At 44.7% G+C, this 17,914-nt stretch overlaps 1 protein-coding gene across 3 annotated transcripts in view; it reads right to left on the bottom strand.

Moving 5' to 3' along the window:
• The window catches only part of erfl1 (Ets2 repressor factor like 1), a 45,286-nt gene that overhangs the window by 25,219 nt on the left and 2,153 nt on the right, over positions 1–17,914 (bottom strand). The window contains exons 1-2 of one of the 3 annotated variants that reach the window (XM_031852437.1): positions 13,641–13,717; positions 9,752–9,913 (exon numbers count right to left, since the gene is read on the bottom strand). The gene's annotated coding sequence lies outside the window, so the exon portion shown is untranslated. Of the gene's footprint in view, positions 1–9,751; positions 9,914–10,579; positions 10,655–13,640; positions 13,718–17,914 lie in introns of those variants that run through there. The other 2 variants (XM_031852439.1, XM_031852438.1) reach the window with 2 other exon arrangements.

Here is a 17,914-nt window from a genome sequence, read left to right as displayed (position 1 = left end):
ACACACACACACACACACACACACACACACACACACACACACACACAAGCACACGTGTACACACACTCAGTGCCCGTCTTCCCCGGCCCCCGTCGGCCCTCTCGCCTGTGTGTGCGTGTCAAATCGAATCTCCACCTCAGTGCGTAGTACACCTGCTGTGCCGGCATATAATGCGCTGCATACAGTGAGTGCACGATGACGGATTACTGAATTAGACCAATAATGACAAGTGACACTTCTGTTACCGCTCCCTGAGCCACTGCAGAGTCGGGGAGAGGTGTAAATAAAGAATAGACGCAGCGACAGAGAGAAGGGAGAAGGAAGAAAAAAAACAATAGATCAGAGACAAAGGAAGTCATGGAGATGGATTGGGAATTTTCAGCTTGTTCTGTAAATAAGTTCGGCTTCATTCGAGTGCAACTTCTATGTCCTGTATCTTTTTTTTCCTTTCTCCATTTCCACAGTGACACTCGGTTGTCATGCACTCATGATGGCAGCTCAAAATAGATCCATATCACAAACACCGGTGTGGTTTAATACCTTATTCCAGTGTAAACTCTCTTAGCACAAATTTCAAGACACGGTCTCACCTGGACTTGAACTGGTCTTGAAAGTGTGGTCAACGCATCAGCCAAACTAAAATCTATGCAACATTGCAGCAACTTCACATGTTTGGCCATACCGAACTGCTCTGAGAAGTTTCGACGTGTTTTCTTGATGAATATACATGAAATGTAGAGCGAGGTAATTTGTGAGTGTCCACCAGTTGTAGACCGGGGCAGTGTATCTGCAGGATGTCTGGCCCCCCCATGGACCCGGGTCTCCGCAGGCCTGTGTCAGGATACTAAACCATGCCAAATGAGGAAGAGGAGGTGCAATCCTCCCTGGGACCACATGAATAAATCAGCCTACCACCCGGTGCTCCTGTATCGGGGCAAAGACTGACTAGAGGAGTACGCATACAGAGAGATGTACACAAACACATGCATTCATTCATTCATGCGTTCATGCAGAATAGAAACTAGAAAACAGGGACCATGTAGGTGTGATAGGTGTGAAACACCAGTGGCTGTCTGCATGGTTTTGGGGTTAGAGACAGACTTTGATACGAACATCAATGAGAATATTTGCGTTGGCGCAATGTCAATGATGTCAATTTAACTGCAAGGCTCATCGTGCTGCCTGTATTGTATCATAATGGAGACTCAGCGGGGGATATAAGCCTGCTGCCAAGCCCTCGAGTCGTTGTGCCACAGTCGTGTTTCCCTTGCAAGCCAATGCTCAGAAAGACGCAGACGATTTCCAAAACTTATACCTTCTGTTTATCTGCACCCACTGGATAGAGGAAAGACGAACAAAGATGGATAAGGCTGCTGTGAAGAAGAAGTGAGTACTTAAGTGGGACACACACACACACACACCCACACCCACACAGACAGACGGAGTGGAAGCACAATTGGAGTTGGAAAAAGAGAGCACGGGAGCGAGAAGGCAATGGGGAGAGCACAGAGGAAGGAAGACAGAAAGAAATATTGACAAAGCCTAGATATACACATAAGTCACCCGACACGACCCGCCTGCTGCCTGTATTTTATAGAGCTGCTCTGCGCTGGCGGAACAGCGTGACAGGCCAGTTCCTTCAACGGAAAATATGTTCCCTCTCTGCCCTCCCGCCTCTCGCTGCGCTATCACTCCTGTTTTCTGTCTATCCCACCTGATATCATTCTGTCACCTCTGCGCCGGGCTCTTTTTTCCATCATCCCCCTCCCTATTTCTTTCCTCCCGGTTCTCGCATTTTTATTGGTACTCTACATTCCGCCCGTCATGTTTCACTCCTCTGTTTCTATCCATCTTCATGTCGCTCTCTTAATCCCCTCTCATTTGCTCTCCTCGGCCCTCATCCCTCCCGTTTCTCTTCCTGCTCTCCCGGAGCCGTTTCCGCGTGCTGTCCCATTTCCACCTACTCCTCTCCATTTCCCCTCATTCTTCCTGATTCATTTCCTCTCCGCTATCCTTTCCATTCATCCCTCTCCTGCTGCGTACATCACCATCCCTCTCCTCCCTAAGCTTTCCTACTTCCATCTTACACCTTTCCAACTATATTTCCTCTGACCTCCATGGTTTTCCTTATAGGTTCATCTGTCAATATGTCTCCCTGTCACCCCTGTAAACTTTATCCATCACTTCTTTAAACGGAATGCTTCAGCTTGGCCTTTCCACTTTTCCTCTTTCCTTTCTTCCTGCAGCTTATTTCATCTCCCTTATAGACATCTTTTGTCTCACCCCTCCTTGAAAAGTAAGCACATGCATTCACCAAATTTCCCACTATGTTGCCATTTACACTGTTGTCTTCTTTCTTTCTTCCTTTTAATTTCTTTCCTCTCGTCTTCTCCTTTCTTTCTCTTCCTCTGCATTCCAGCCGGCCCTCCCTCTCTCATCCGCAGCCCGAGCACAGAGCCCCATGTGTCGGAATCAATTAGGGCTGAGAGCCGTCGCGGCCGCTCTTTCACGGAGGTAAATATTAAACTGCAGCAAGCACCGAGGAGGAAGAGAGGGAGAGAGAGGAGGGGAGAAAGGGAGCCCTCCGTCCCTAATCCACCGCATCGATCAGGCGGGGATGAGGGTAATATATTATTTTGACAAGATACGATTCTCCGACGCGCACCGCTATCCCCGGCGATCGATTTCTTTTTTCTCTCCTTTTTTCCCTTCCCTTTTCTCCCCCTCAGCGAGTGGGACAGGGTTTGTGTGTTACTGTGTGTGTGTGTGTGTGTGTGTGTGTCAGAGATATGCGCACGCGCGTGTAGGCAATTTGTGTGCATTTGTGTGCTGTTGTCGGGCGTCTCGGCGTGTGCATGCGTGCACCGGAGTGTGGATGGGTGACAATAGGAACAGCATTAGGAAATGTGGGGAAGAGATGAGGATGGCGCTGCTAGTAGGTCTGCGCTTTTACAAACAAGCTCCTGTCTAAACAGCTAAATCACGCGCTCGTCCAGAGACGGATCGTTGAGAATCGCATTGTGTTTATTATATGCACGGCGCAGCAAGGCGGGATGTCAGGGTTACAGTTAGTCAAGTAGGTAAGAGCTGACCTATTGTAAACTTAAATGTCCTCCCCCGCACAGTCCCCTCTGCTCCCGTACCTCCCCTCTATATCGCTTTATAAACTGTGTCTAAATGCTAAATTCACAGATCAATTTTTTTTATTCAACCTCTCCCCCCATCAACACGCTCCCTCTGCCCCCTGCCTCTGTCCTCCTCAAACAGCCTCACATCTTGCTGTCCTCGAGTGATGGAGTGTCCTACCAGCCTTATTTGTGTGTGTGTGTGTGTGTGTGTGTGTGTGTGTGTGTGTGCGTGTGTGTGTGTGTGTGTGTGTGTGTGTGTGTGTGTACGGGTCTGCAAAGTCTTTGTGTGCAACTTATTCTTATTGCAGGTCATAGAAATGACAAAAACAAAGCTGAGGTTTTCACATCACATATGGAAAATGAAAGATGCTGAATTTGGCGTACCATCAGAAAACTACAAAAAAATACTGTGAAAGCTATTTCGGACATAAACCTTCACTGAAGTGAATTGTTGTGTCAAATCCACAGAGGATCAACAGCCAACACTTTCAGCACGTTTTAGCTCATTGTTTTGTTTCTCCGACCTACAAATACTGCATGGTTGAGCCTCATCTCACATGAACACCTAAACAAAATCATCAGCAAATATCTATTATGCTTGTATAATGGTGACCCTCCTAACATGAACCAGTAGCTAGAGAAGGAAGTCCAGCCCACAGGGAGAAGAGAGAGATCATTTTTTTCAGGTGCTGGTGGAGACCAAAATGTAGCAAAAAGTCCTGTGAACACTGGACTGAGATTTATCGGGGGCCCAGAAACATAATTCCACTCTGATGCTCATGCATCTCTGGGTCTGCTGGATGTGTACAGGCAAATGTGTGCTAAAAGTTTAGCTGTAAGTTATTACGTAAGTGGCGTTAGTTAAGTACCTAATTTAGGGAACAAAAGTAAGGTAAAATCAGCACATTCTCACTCCCAACTCATCAAAAAACGACCGACGAGTCCATCGGTCAGTGGCCATAAGCTTCAAACTATAGCGCTCTAGGTACCTCTCTTGAGTGTTGGACACGTCAGGGACAGCGTGTCAGTTTCCACCAAAAAGTTCAGGCAAAAAAAACATTTAGCTACACTGAGGAAAAGAGCGTGATTGACATTAACTTGACTGACTAACGACTCATGTGATTGCGAGAGACGTGGGCACTGACCAAGCGTTGGTATTTGATGAGTTCGGGGTGAGAGCAGGTTGGTAAAATAAGTCAACGTTGACTTTTGGTTTCACACGGGACACCAACAGCGTTCTGCTGAGTGAAATTCTTATGTTTGTTTGACGCATCCATCCAACCCTCCTTGCGCGGACTATGTTGCTCTTTATATTACGTCACCTGCACGTCCTGGCTCATGATTATGTGGGTTCTATACCAATTACAGTGCTTTGCTTTTCATATAGGTATACGTACAAAAAGTGAATAAGGACAGCCTGTACATGAGGACACGATGATCCCGGCAGACAGCAGAATTACAACCCAGATAGGACACTGTGTTGCAATACAGAGCACTAACTATCACGTTTATACAATCTCTGTGAGTGTATCAAGATCATAAAAACATTTGTATTGTACATAAGAAAGTATTTTTTCCAGTTCCAACCTGTCCTTTTGAGTGTGTTGTGGTGATACAAACAAGTCATGTCTACATGCACACACACACCCTGGCACCCAACCAGTTTCCTCTCTCAGAAAGCTCTGTCCAAACAAGCACGACATCACCCGCTGGTATCTCCTCCAGCTCGCTCCACTCTCTCTTACTCCTTGTCTCCCACTTTCTCTGTTTCTGCCCGCCGCGACTTAGTTTTCCTCTTTCTTTCTATCCACTCTTGCCTTTATTGTGCCATTTTCTGCCACTTTGGTCCAAGAAAGGGAGGCCGTAATGCAATCTCTCCCCCTCTCCGTCCCCTGCTGTGAGGGAGAGAAGCTTGGCCTGTGTGCTGGGCCGGGGAGAAGGGGGAGAGACGGGGTCAAGGTGAGCTCTAATACACTATTGATCCGCCCCAATTGAAAACCTGATGGAAATTTTACCCCCACCCTTCCCCTCCATTCCTCCTCATCCTTCCCCTGCACCCCTCTCTCTCTCTCGCTCTGTTTTTCTCCCCCCTCCTTTCGTCTACCGCCCCCCTCTCCCTTCCTATCTCCCACTCTTCTCTTCCCTTATGTCTTCTTTCCTTCCCTGTGTGTATCCTCCCTGGTGTCTAGAGTCTTCCTCTTTTTCAGTGTCTATCGCCGTTCACTCCAATCTGTTTTCTCTCCCCGCTGAATGTCTCTTTCAACCACTGACCACTTTCTCTCCTTTCTACCTCCGTGCCGGGCAGCACTCTGTTTCCATGTCTTTTAAACCGTGCCTCTAATCATTTCCTCTCCTCTCTTCTCCTCCTTTTGGTCTCGCCATCTCCCCTCTTTCAAGCCCATTCCTCTCTTTCTTTAAATCCCTCGCTACCCCAACCCTGCCTGCTGTTTCTGTCTCTCTCACTCATTTTTTCCTCATCCCCCTCTCTGAGTGTGCATCAGATGGTCCATTTCTCTCTAACCCAGTGCATATTGATCCCTATGGCAGTAGCATGCAGTGTGAGGGCTGTGAAGACCACTGCTACAGTGTATTAAACGCCACAAACGCTTTGGACGTGGGGCCCGAGACACGCCTCCCCGGCAGGGCCCCGTCAATAGCTGCTCCCTCCTGTCAACAGCAGCCAAATGGCCTCTCAATCTGGGACTTGTGATGGGCTACAGATTGGTACGCAGAAACTGCAATGGATGCGCCACAGAAAAATAGACAGAGTCTTGATGGGAGAGAAAAGCCACGACAAAAAAAATGAAATAAAATAAGATGTGCGTACGGTAGTTTTCCCTATAATGGTGAGCTTCTTTTGAAAAAAACATGTATTCAGCATTGATGTAAGTGAATGAAATCATGTAAAATCCTTTCCAATCAGATGCCTAACATTTTGCACGAACAAAATCTATGACCTCAGCTTTTAATTTGCTCCATTCTTTGCCTTAACAAGGCTTCATAATAACACACTCTTGTCCCGCAGTTATGTGGAACGGCAATTATGGACGCAGTCGAGTGTGCTACACACTGTTCAAGCACATCAAACAAAAGAGGCACAAACACGGGGAAGGCCACAACAACAGAGATGGCAGACACAGAAGTAAACCTTTCACAGCTCCCCATTACTTTCCCACTTAACAAGACTGACCACAACCTCTCCCTCTCTCCCTGAGTCTATGCAGAGTTTGCTGCTATCACCGCGCCGTTTGAGTGGGAGATAAATGGAGTGAGTGCGTGCATGTGTGTGTTTGATTTATGTACTGTTGTGTACGTGTCAGACGGCCGAGCTATCGGGACCACCATCTCCCAATAGACATAGAACTGCTACAGCAGTGGAGGGACCCCTCTGTCGACCCCGAGACCTGCGATACACATCTGGAACAACAGAGCACACCGAGCGGGGATTGGAGGGGTTTGTTTGAGGAAGAGGAGATGGAGGAGGAGGAGGAGGGGAGCTACCTTCATTGCTTCTGAGCTTTTTTCCATTTTCATTCAAAGGAGATTCGCCTTCACTTTGTCCCTCACTCTCTTTTTTTTCCTCCTCTCTGCCCTTCTCTGTTTCGCGTCGACGAGAGGGAAGCGGCCTCTGTGCCTTCACCTTAAACTCAACTTTACAACTTGGGTCCGCTCTCGGAGGAATAGTCTCACTGGTAGCAGAGCTCCGACATGCAGACTGGAGGTCCTGGTTGGTTGCTTTCACATTAACAGTGTCAGAAGTTACTTCTGTGTGATCCTGATCTCCCGGGAAACGTCTTTTATTCAAAGGATACCAGTTTGTTAGAAAAACACAAACAAAACCGTGTGTGTGCAACCATTTCAAGAAATATACATATTGTTTTAACCTCTCACCTTATCTTCTCTTTGACCGTCAACCGTTTCACACGTAGGTTGACTTATTTTAAGTCATATCTTGTGCATGTAATAAAAGATGACAAATGTGTAAAACTACAGCATCTCTAGTTTGAAATAGGTCCTCATGTTTTCCGTATATATTTCCTTGCTTCCATTATTTGTCCACTAACCGGCATTCAGAGGTCAGACACCTGTTTTATTTTCCCACTTTTCTCTTTCAATCACTCTTTTCTTCTCTCCCTTGCTGTCTCCTCTCTTTCTCCCCCCTCTCTTCAGCCTCTCCATCTATTTCTTTCTCTCTAGGAAGGAATCAGTCTCACCTTAATTGCTCTTAAATCGGATTAATGACTGACCGGGGACAACTTGACTTAATCTCTCTTCTAGTAAATCTCTTCCTCTCCGCTTTTCTCATACATCACTCCTAAACATTTTATCCTCTCTTGCTCCCTTTAGCTTTTGTGTCCTCTCTTTTTTCGGTCCTCGGCCCTTTCTCCCGGCTCGCTCTCTTTCACCTCCTCCTTCCTTCATTTCATCTCCGTCCTTCTTTCTCCTCTCTCCGTCACTCTCTCCGCGAGTCAATCATTCTTTCATCTTTTTGGACGCACTCTGTCATGCTTCGGCTCTGCTCGTCATCCGGGTCCCTTCATCATTTTTCCCCTTTTCTTTTCGCACTCTTTCGACAACTTTCTATCATCCTTTAACTTCATCATATTGAGATTTTGCCAAAACCTCTTTGACTTGGCTGTCACTCTGTCTCTCCGTTCCCCACTCTGTCTCACTCTCTCTCTCTCTGAGTTGTTGTCTCTCTACAAGGTTGGCCAGTCGCAGGGGTGTTGTGTATGTGTTAGAGCACGTCGATGTGGTCCTGTCATTGCCTCCTAAGTGCTTTGGCAATACTAGGGATCTGCTGTCATGCCAGTGCAACTAATCTCAATCGAATTACACTGAACTTGTATTGAGATGGAGATAAAGGACACGAGTGTCTGTCTGTGATTGCTCAAGCAGCTCCCTCACACCCATGTGAAAAAAAAGCACACGTACGTAAAGCGCACATGGCCGCACACACATTCAAGAAATCAGTTTGGGTTGAAAATGAGACCATTTTGATCATGAACCCAAATGACAATAATGACAATAAAACCACAACAATAAATAAAACATGCATTACAGTTCAATACAAAACAACTGCCGCCATGTCAGTCTGGGGTGATCCTTGTTAAAGATATAAGGGCAAAGAAATTGTGCCACCTTCCAAACCCGTGCAGTTCAAAAAAAAAAAAAAGAACTGAGAGAAAAAAGCGGCCAGCCTTCTGGACAAAAGCTCATTTTCCTCTTGGTTGCACACTGCTGCAGGCTGGCTAACGTGCCACAGGAGAATTCAACCACTCATACACCTTTGTTTTCCTCGGGTTTTTCTCAACTTTACACACAGCAGCAGAGCCATAACTGAGAGTGAACCAGGATTTCTATGTCAACCCAGAAGGCATGTGCTTGTGCATGGCTTGTCGAGCCTGGGGCGAATTCGATGATCTGAGAGCCATGAAGTCGTCCCTTTTCTCTTATTGTGACAGTGAAAGGGGGAATCTGTCATTTCCAAATGCGGGCACATTTGTTCACCTTCCAGTTGTGCTTTGAGCCACTTCCACGTCTTTCTCCCATTTCTCTCTCCACTCGCCAACTCCTTCCAAAGACCCCCTCCACCTCCCAGCCCCTTTGCATGTCCACCTTAGCACGCTGCTTCACACTCCTGTATCTGTCCTCACTCTCTCTCACTCTCTCACAGTGCAGTCAGGATTAAGCATTTATCTCGGTGGTCCTCCTCTTGGCCCTAAACGCCCGTGAGGATGATAAGAGTCGCTGGGATTTGTCAAATTGTGCGCCATTGATTAACTGACCTTTCACGCCTGCAAGTCTCTCAGCCACTCCACTAACTGCCGACAGGCAGATAGAGAGATAGATGGATACATCTGGCTGTTATTATTGTGTACAACTTTGTAGTTACCAGGTGTGGCAGCGAGAGACGACAGGGGTATGAGGGGGGAGGGGGGGCTTGGAGATGGGGAGAAAGATACAGAGGAGTCCTTCAATTGCCCTATAGGCTTGGAGTGTAACAGGTAGAAGTGTGTCTACAACCAAACAGTATTGCGAGTTGAATAATGAATAATGAATAATGAAACAGATTTTAAGGTGCGCTGAGGGGCTAATATCAGACAGGAAGGATTAGGAGGGAGCAGAGGAGCCGGAGGAAGCATGGACACTTTGACTATTCACAGGCAGGTCTGTGCTGCTTCACCGCAGACCACAAAGGGGGGGGGGGGGGGGGTATCCAAAAAGGACAAAAACAAACCTGAATCCGAAGCATTTGACCGAGAATATCTGCAGCACTGTTCAATTTTTAAAGCTATTATATCACAATCAACATGTCTTTGTTCATATCAGTTTGAGAGAGAGTCTCACATATTTCATATTGAGCAGTAATAAATACATTACATTGCATCTGCAAGTGTCACAATTGTTTTATCTCCACATGGACAGGCTTGTGGTCTTCAATTTTAAATCAACCATACATGACTTCCTCCCATTGAAAAAAAACATCCTGACCTCAAGTGACTTCGCCATGGTTTTAAAAGACAAATGAAGGCACGTGTAAAAGAAAAAGAAAAAAAACAGTGAGGAAAGCAAAAAGGAGACAGATATTAGCAGGCAGGTTGAGGAGGAAGTTCACCCACCTGGACTTCCGCGTCAGCCCGCCTCAGAGATGCACCTGAGGCCGAAGCCCGATCGCCGTCTCTCGGACCGGAGTGGAGCTTGTTCGCCGCTGCGCGTGTTGTTCCGACCCGGGAGGAAGGAGACGAGAGAAAGTGCCGCTATTGCACTGCACGAAGGTGTCACTAAAAAAAACAAAAAACAGATTTGAAATTAATATGATCATTATGGACACACAAAAGACGAGTCCGTGGGACCCGGTGACGCGTCGGTCCCGCTGAGGAGCCGATCCTGGGGCTGGAGTTGTGCCGTTTCTTTCCCCCGCAGGACCGCTGCTGACACATTGACCACAGATCGATCACCTTATTTACTCTTTGCAGTGATACAGTAACGGAGACAGTGAGAGGGAGGAGAAGTCCGACCAGGATGACGAAATATCATAAAACCCCTCGAATGACTTAACTTGTGCGTCTTTTGCGAACTTATTAATCACTTTATCGCACTTAGTGTATAGTCATTCCTTGAGTTGATGTCTCTACAATATACAAACACAATGCTCAGAGTGATTTATAATCTTGCTGTTTTATATTGAAGTCTTCAGCATATACGAGGTTATAGGTTTTTTTTTACGCGCAGGGAGCGTCGGGGTTTATCTGCACACAGCGCGGGTAGAGGCCCTGAATGCAGCTCTGCGAGAGGCTCTGCTGTCTTGTTATCGATATAGGAGAAGCTTGCTGGAAAGGATATTGACCGCACTAACTAGCCGCACTTTGATCATACGAAATTGCTTTCCAGATGACAACACATTAAGGATGAGAGCATTTAAAAAAAAATCAAAAATCAAAACCCACCTCTCGAACCAGTCAGACGTTTCTCTTCCGAATGAGATGGAGATGAGGAGAGGTGAGAGCCCCCATAAGTCGACTGCCTTAATGAATAAAAGAAAACCGATAGTCCATTTCCAAAAAGAGGAAAGGAATCCAAAAACAAAGAAAGAGAAAGGTATTAGGAAGGGAGGTTACATTCAAAATCTTAATTCCTCACCTCACATAACTCGGAAAGTTTGATTCGAGGCATTTATTGGACCTAAAAAAATCGGATAACATCGACGAAATAGGAAACTATTGTACGAAAAATAATGAGGTATTTCAAAAAATAAAGCAAAAAATAGATACACGGATAAAAAAAGAAACAGCAATATTCATAATATATTTTTGTGTAAGTGACGGCGAGTGAATAATAAGTGAACGGCAGTGAATTAGAAAAGCATTTTTGATTCTGAAAGGTGAAATCAAAAGCATTAATCGGAGCAAATTGAGTTGCAAAACAATTATGAATATAATATCAAGTGGAACATGTGGTTACAAGTTTAAACCAGGATGCTTTGAGAAATAAACTATTGATTCGAGATCATTTGTTTGATATAATAATAACAACAACAATATTAACAATAATAATAACATATTAATAATACTTTGAAACGAAATAAGTAGTAGTATGCTGTTTGTTGTATGAGAGCAAGTCTACATAATGCAACCGATTATTATTATGATTTTGTTATTATTATTAGCCCTGTAAATAAATGGAGCAGAGAAATCAGTGGCTGCAGAGGTGTTTATAATATCTGCCTGCACAGTGTGTGCTAAATAGCAGCAGCGTTAAAGCGCTGATATTATAACAAATGTATCTGGACGGGTTAACGAGTTCAAAGGCAGCCGTGCAGAGGTGAAGGATGAAGGGAGGGAGGGCGAGTGACGTGCGGAGAAATTTCCCCAAATGCCATTTAAAGTCGGAAATATTTCCACCATGTATTGACAGCAAAGAGACGGGTGAGACGGCCATCGAGAAGCGGCACAAAACCAGGGGAAATAATCCAATTAAAACGGCCTGAGCTCAAAGACGAGACTGGAGAAGAGGGGTTCAACACGTTGGCCTGAAACTTCACACACAGGAAACAAACTGTTTCCAACATGCGGAAGCAGAGAGAGAAGATGTCTGATAAAGTTAGCCTACAAGAAGCCAAAACGACTTTTAATGATGCCGGAAAAAAAGCTATAAATTATAAATATTAGGCTGTATTTCAGTATTATTTTATTTATTCTCTGTACTTATTTTAAACAAATACATCCAGAATCGATAGAAAACATTATTTTATAATTAATGTTATTGCTATTTTTTATTATTATTAATGTATTTGTTATTAACTGTAAATTAAACAAATTAACCTTACGCTTTCTTCTCTTGTTTTCTGTCCGAAACACACGCACACGCAAAACGTTGTTGAGGCAGGCTGATGTGTAAAGTTAGATGTGAACAATTGACGCCAGAAAAACAACATTGGTTGGGTTTAGGGGGAATCCATTGATCGATCTCTTAATCTCCAATAGTTACATGCATGTATTGATTTACAAACACTGTTTATCTGGAAATATACTGGCCCAAATAATTGATGGAGTACACCCACGGCGCACATAAATATGCATCCAAGTGGTAAGGGGGTAAACAACTAAAAAGAAGAAGAAAAATAAATCTGAGGAGCAACCACAGATTATTATTCCAAATATATTTTTTTTCCAAGTTTGGCTCCGCACTGTATCGATGCGCCCACTTCTGAAACAAACTCCCATGCGAGTCTGAAAACACACATACAAATCATCGGCTTCACCCCAGTTAGAGTAAACTTCGGCATTTTCCTTTGGTGAACACATTGGCAGACAGTCTAAGAGCTGGAGCTGCTTGGTTGGTTATTAGTATTATTATTTATTTTTTTGGAGGGGGTGAGGTTCTTGTGTAGAATTGGGAATATAAACTTAAAAAATAAAAATGTTGGTCGGCCTATATATGGCTTAGAAATTATTTGAAAGGCAGGAGGGTGAACTTGAGATGTCGAGAAACTAGAACAAACAATCGATTGATTGATTAATTAATTCATTAATTTAAAAAATAACAAACCAAAATGTCAGCAGGTGCAATTACATCATAAATCTGAGGACAGAGCACAAGCAGCACGACACAAAAAACAAAATAGCTCTCTCACTCACTCACACACACACACACACACACACACACACACACACACACACACACACACACACACACACACACACACACACACACACACACACACACACACACACACACACACACACACACACACACACACACACACACACACACACACTTTCTAAAATATTTAGAAAGGTAGATTAAACGGGATCCCTCTCACTCTCTCACACACAGAGCGAGAGAGAGGTAGACCAGTGAGAGAGAGAGAGGGAGAGAGAGGGGGAGAGAGAGATGCACCGGCTGAGGTCTCGTGCAGCTCGCCGTGTGTGAGTGGCTGTTTAATTGACTGATTGATACGGCGGTGTGGAGGTGAGGGCTGGACGCTTTAACAAATAGAGACACTTAAAGGCTAATCCGGGCCAACGCCGACAGCTGAAGTGCTTCGGTGTAGCCGATTCTTTCACAACTGCACATGTATACGCCAAAGCCAGGATATGTATTCCCCTCTCATACTGTGTGTGCGAGCGTTTGCAAAAGACTTGAACTTGCGCAAAGTTCCCGAAATATAAGAGGAGAGCTAAAAACAAAACAAAAAGCAAGCTTCCAAATAATAGCAGCGAGACGAGGCTGCGTAAATTACGCACGGCTCAACTTTTTGTTGGTCAGGTTACACTGCAATCCTCAACGTGACAGTAATGCAGGCCAAACAATCGTTCTAGTAATAGCAACATTATTACAATAACAAACAATAATATCGCCAGCACAAATATATCATGCCACATTTTAAACACACTCGCTCGTGCACAACCACAACTTTTTTTTTTCTCGTGAAAAAAACACAACTGAATCCCCCCTTCTCCAAAAAAAGACAATTATTACATGTAATAAAACATACGGACAACATACCTCCGGTTTCTATTTTCAGGAAGTGCAGTTAAAGCTTTCACCAGCTGAAGTGCGACCAGTCTATCCACACGCATTCACTCTGACGGCGCAGCGAGCAAGCGACCGGAGAGGCAGCACTACAACCAACCTGAACCCGGGGAGGAGAGCAGAGGGAGGGAGGGGGGGAGGGGGGAGGAGGTAGGAGAGGAGGTGTTGGTCTCTTTCTTTCGCTCTCTCTCTCTCTCACCCTGTGTGTGTGTGTGTGTGTGTGTGTGTGTGTGTGTGTGTGTGTGTGTGCGCGTGCGTGTGTAAGTAGTTAATTAGTAAATCCCCATTCGCTGTGCCTCGGGTCGGTTTGTTTTCCCCGGTCGACAAGCCGAGAGGAAAGAGAATTTGAAGTAGGATTCGACCCGTTTCCGCTGCTGTGTCTCATATATGAGGATTGTGTGTGTGAGAGAGAGAGAGCGAGAGAGAGTGTGTGAGTGTGTGTGTGTGTGTGTGTGTGTGTGTGTGTGTGTGTGTGTTTTAGGGCTCTCTTTGCCACCACCATGAAGCCTCTCCATCTCCTCTCCTGGTCACCAAGGAGTCACCAACATGTTGACCCCAAAAGTTGCTCAACATGGATCAAGGAGCAATTCCCCAATGAGACAAAGGAAGTGGTCACAGGAAGGAGTTGCTAGTGCCAGAGCAACTGAGGTTCATTTTTCCTGACCGTGTTGACAGAAAACTTCCACCTCAACCCAAAGGCGGATTTAAATCGGAAACCAGAGGAATCACTGAGATTTCTTCACTTTAATGCCACTGGTCACAACAAAATCATCTTTTTCTTCCATGAATATAAAGGAAATCTAAAACACCACTCACGAAAGGTCGAGCTCTACCTGTCACTCTGGCTTTAGTAGACTAAGAAGAAATTCACTGTTGTGTCAATATTTTCCCTGCTATCCCTGCAGCAAAATGCACATTACGATGAAACACATTATCTGTCTTCAACTCAATAGCATCACTTCTATCAACTCATCATCACTTCTATGCATGAATGAACTCTCTCTCTCTCTCTCACACACACACACAGCGGAGAAGAGCATGCCCTGGCTCCTGTGCCAGTAAATCGACCTTGCCCTTAACAAACTTTAATTATTTAATTGATCCCCAATCAGCAACTTAATAATCAATTAGGTAAACCTATGGAGCTCACTTAGGTGCAGAGAGCCGGACTCGATGACAAGGGAATCAAAAAAGGAAAGGAGAGAAGAGGTGAAGGGATAGTGGGATGGGGAAAATGGGACTGAAGTTGCAAGGAAGAACAGGACGCTGTGTTGTCTGGGTGTCTAGCTGAAGTAACTGTGATTTATAATGACTCTGACAGTGGAATCAGGTGAAATTCTTGCACTGATAACATGCTATGCACCCACTACTAAAGAGGGTAGGGGTCATATCAGCACTGACCAGGTGCTGGAGGTAAAAAGCAGCTTCGGGAGGCGATCGTTTTTTGGTATCTCTTGTTTTAGTCTTGAGCAGCAGGAATAACGTGCGGGTAAGAAGTATTATATGTTATATATTTATAATGGGTTGACTGGAAGTAGAGTTTAAATGATTAGTCAAGTAATCAATTAATCAGAAAATCAATTAGCAACTATTTTGATCATAGATTGTTTTTGTTTAACTTGTTAATGCCACAGTCACTGGTTGCAGCGACTGTGGCTCAGTGGTGGCACCTTGTCTATGAATGGGTGTGAATGGGTGAATGATGACATGCAGTGTTAAAGCGCTTCGAGTGGTAGGAAGACTAGAAAAGCGCTATAAAAGTACAAGTCCATTTATCATTGGATCTGCTTTTTTTCTGTTTTAATATCATTGTAAATTGATTATCTTTGAGGTTTGGATGGTTTCTGGAAGACATCACCGTGGGCATTCTTCACTTTTTACATTTTATAAACCAAATTGTTCAATCAATAAATCAAGGAAACAATCAGCAGGTTGATCAATGACAAAAAATAATCATTAATTGCAAACCTAATTGAATAAAAAAAAAGAAGGGAAATTGACTCTTCAGTCCATTGCACGGCTCATGTGTTTGAATCTGTCCTTCTTTTTGAAAATAAAAAAATGGTACTCTAAACAGTTGGAAGCCAAAAAAACGTTGAATGTATGGAGCAATATTGGTAGAACATGGCCATGGCCACAGCCATACACATACATCACCACACACTCAGACCCAAAACATGCACCTCTTTATCGCCCTCTAGTGTCGACTGCTGATCTCAGCCTTCACTGCTTGTTAACCGCTGCACCCCACACTTTCTCAAATCTTTTCCCCGGATTTTTGGGTTGACATCTACACAAAGCTGCACTGAGTGTAGCTTTGTGTATTTGTTTGTGAGTATGGCTATTTATTTTTTTACTGTACGTCAAGCTTGAGTGTGTGTCGGGAGTATCAGACGCTTACACACTCAGCAGATGAAAGCTTTGCCAATACTGCGAGTCCCCTGAGGGTCATGGCAATATTGATGTGACCACTAGTGCGCGTGTGTGTGTGTGTGTGTGTGTGTGTGTGTGTGTGTGTGCGTGTGTGTGTGTGTGTGTGCGCGCGTGCTGCCGATGCATAACAGTATTTGCACATGTATGCAGTGTCTGTTGCATTTGTGCATGTCACCTCTAAAATCCAAAAGGGCAAAAGCAGAAGCAGACACACTGAAACGTGCCAGCAACCTCTAACAACTGATCTCAGACCAGCGCAGTCAAACATCCACAGCGGGAGTGTTTTTTTCTTCCCCGCTGATCCCTGCTCAGCAGCTGGAGCGTCTGTGCCTCTGACACCTGGGAGGTATATGTGATAGAGTGGGGAGGCGCTGGAAGACGATGAATAACTGACCTATCACATCCCCATTGACTGAGTTAATTAATATAAGTGGAGCAGGGGATTCTTAGCTCACTTTTCACTGTATGGATTTGCTGTCTCCTTACATTTGGTATGTTTTATGTCTATTCAATGCAAATCCAATGTGTTCTGTCCCGCAGCCCGATCATGACAGCTAATTTTGGTATTCGAGCTGTTCTGATAGGGAGGATTTTAATTGTGGCCCAACACAGCTTGGCTGTGACTGATTGATATAAAATCTCATGTGAATGGATGTCAAATTGCAGCAGAGTGAATCGGTAAAAGGCTCACATTCCGTGCGTTGTATTTCCGCTTGAGGCTTCTACTTGTTGTCAGTCTTCATGCATCTTTTAGATTTGATGACGCTAAAATGTAATGTTTTAAGAGAATAGTCTTGTCGGCGCAGAAATTAGGAGAGGGAAGCAGTGAGAGCAAGAGAGGAGGGACAGGGAGGCAGGACAAGGAAATCCTCATAGACTCTTTTAGACTCTCTTATACATGCAAACACTCTTTCTTCTTCTTTGAGGGTGTGAAAGACAAGAGAGAGGGAGCATGGGAGGGGGGTGGTGGGGGTGAGATGACACAAGCAGGACAGACAGGAAGACAGGCAGAAGAAGATGGGAAATGGAGAGAAAACGAGGGGAAAGAGAACAAGAAAGAGCTCCACTGCCTAGTCTTAATCTGAGCTGTTCTGATCAATAGCCCATTTCCCATTGTTGCCAGAGCTGTTCGATCGCTACACCACGGAATTAACACACCCACTTTAATCTAGGGGGAGAGGAGCGAGGGGAGGGGGGGAGAGGGAGGGGAAGAAGGGGGTTAAGGGGGTGAGTGGGGAGCAGCTGTGGAGGCATTCTCAAATGAAATCAAATCTAATTGTTATCACTGTAGCCGCTGCACTTATTACTACCACTGTTACAATTATCCACCCACTATATAGCTCTCCTTTCTCCCTCCCATACCTTGCATCATGTGGTGTAAACTGGACGTAAATAATCTGAATTAGTGTTTATTTGTTTCATTTTGCTGGCTGTAGATTGGATTGGGTTGGGAGGTTGAGGGAGGGGGGGGGGGGTTTGGCTCATTCCTCTGTGACTGAGGAAGGGGTTTGTGGTCAGGTATATTGTGCCGGATACACTAACATCTGGGGTGTCTCAATTCAGCCCAGCTGCTGCGAGACTGTTTCAGCGAGGTTTCACGAGATAATGCTGTTATGTTACGAGAATGTGTTCACTATCGTTGCGAAACCTTATTAAATGTAGGAGGGTTTGTTCTGGGGGCAACAATCAGCCATTTTATTTCTGCCAGTCATCTCAAATCAAGTGTTTTTTTCATGTCGTAGAAAAGTCGTTTCACATAAATTACAAATATATATATATATATATATATATATATATATATATATATATATATA

This window comes from Anarrhichthys ocellatus, unplaced genomic scaffold (assembly GCF_004355925.1).
Source record: "Anarrhichthys ocellatus isolate YVR2014 unplaced genomic scaffold, GSC_Weel_1.0 scaffold13, whole genome shotgun sequence".
NCBI lineage: Eukaryota > Metazoa > Chordata > Actinopteri > Perciformes > Anarhichadidae > Anarrhichthys > Anarrhichthys ocellatus.
Note: the sequence above shows the minus strand (reverse complement) of the source record. Positions and strands in the feature narration are given on the sequence as shown.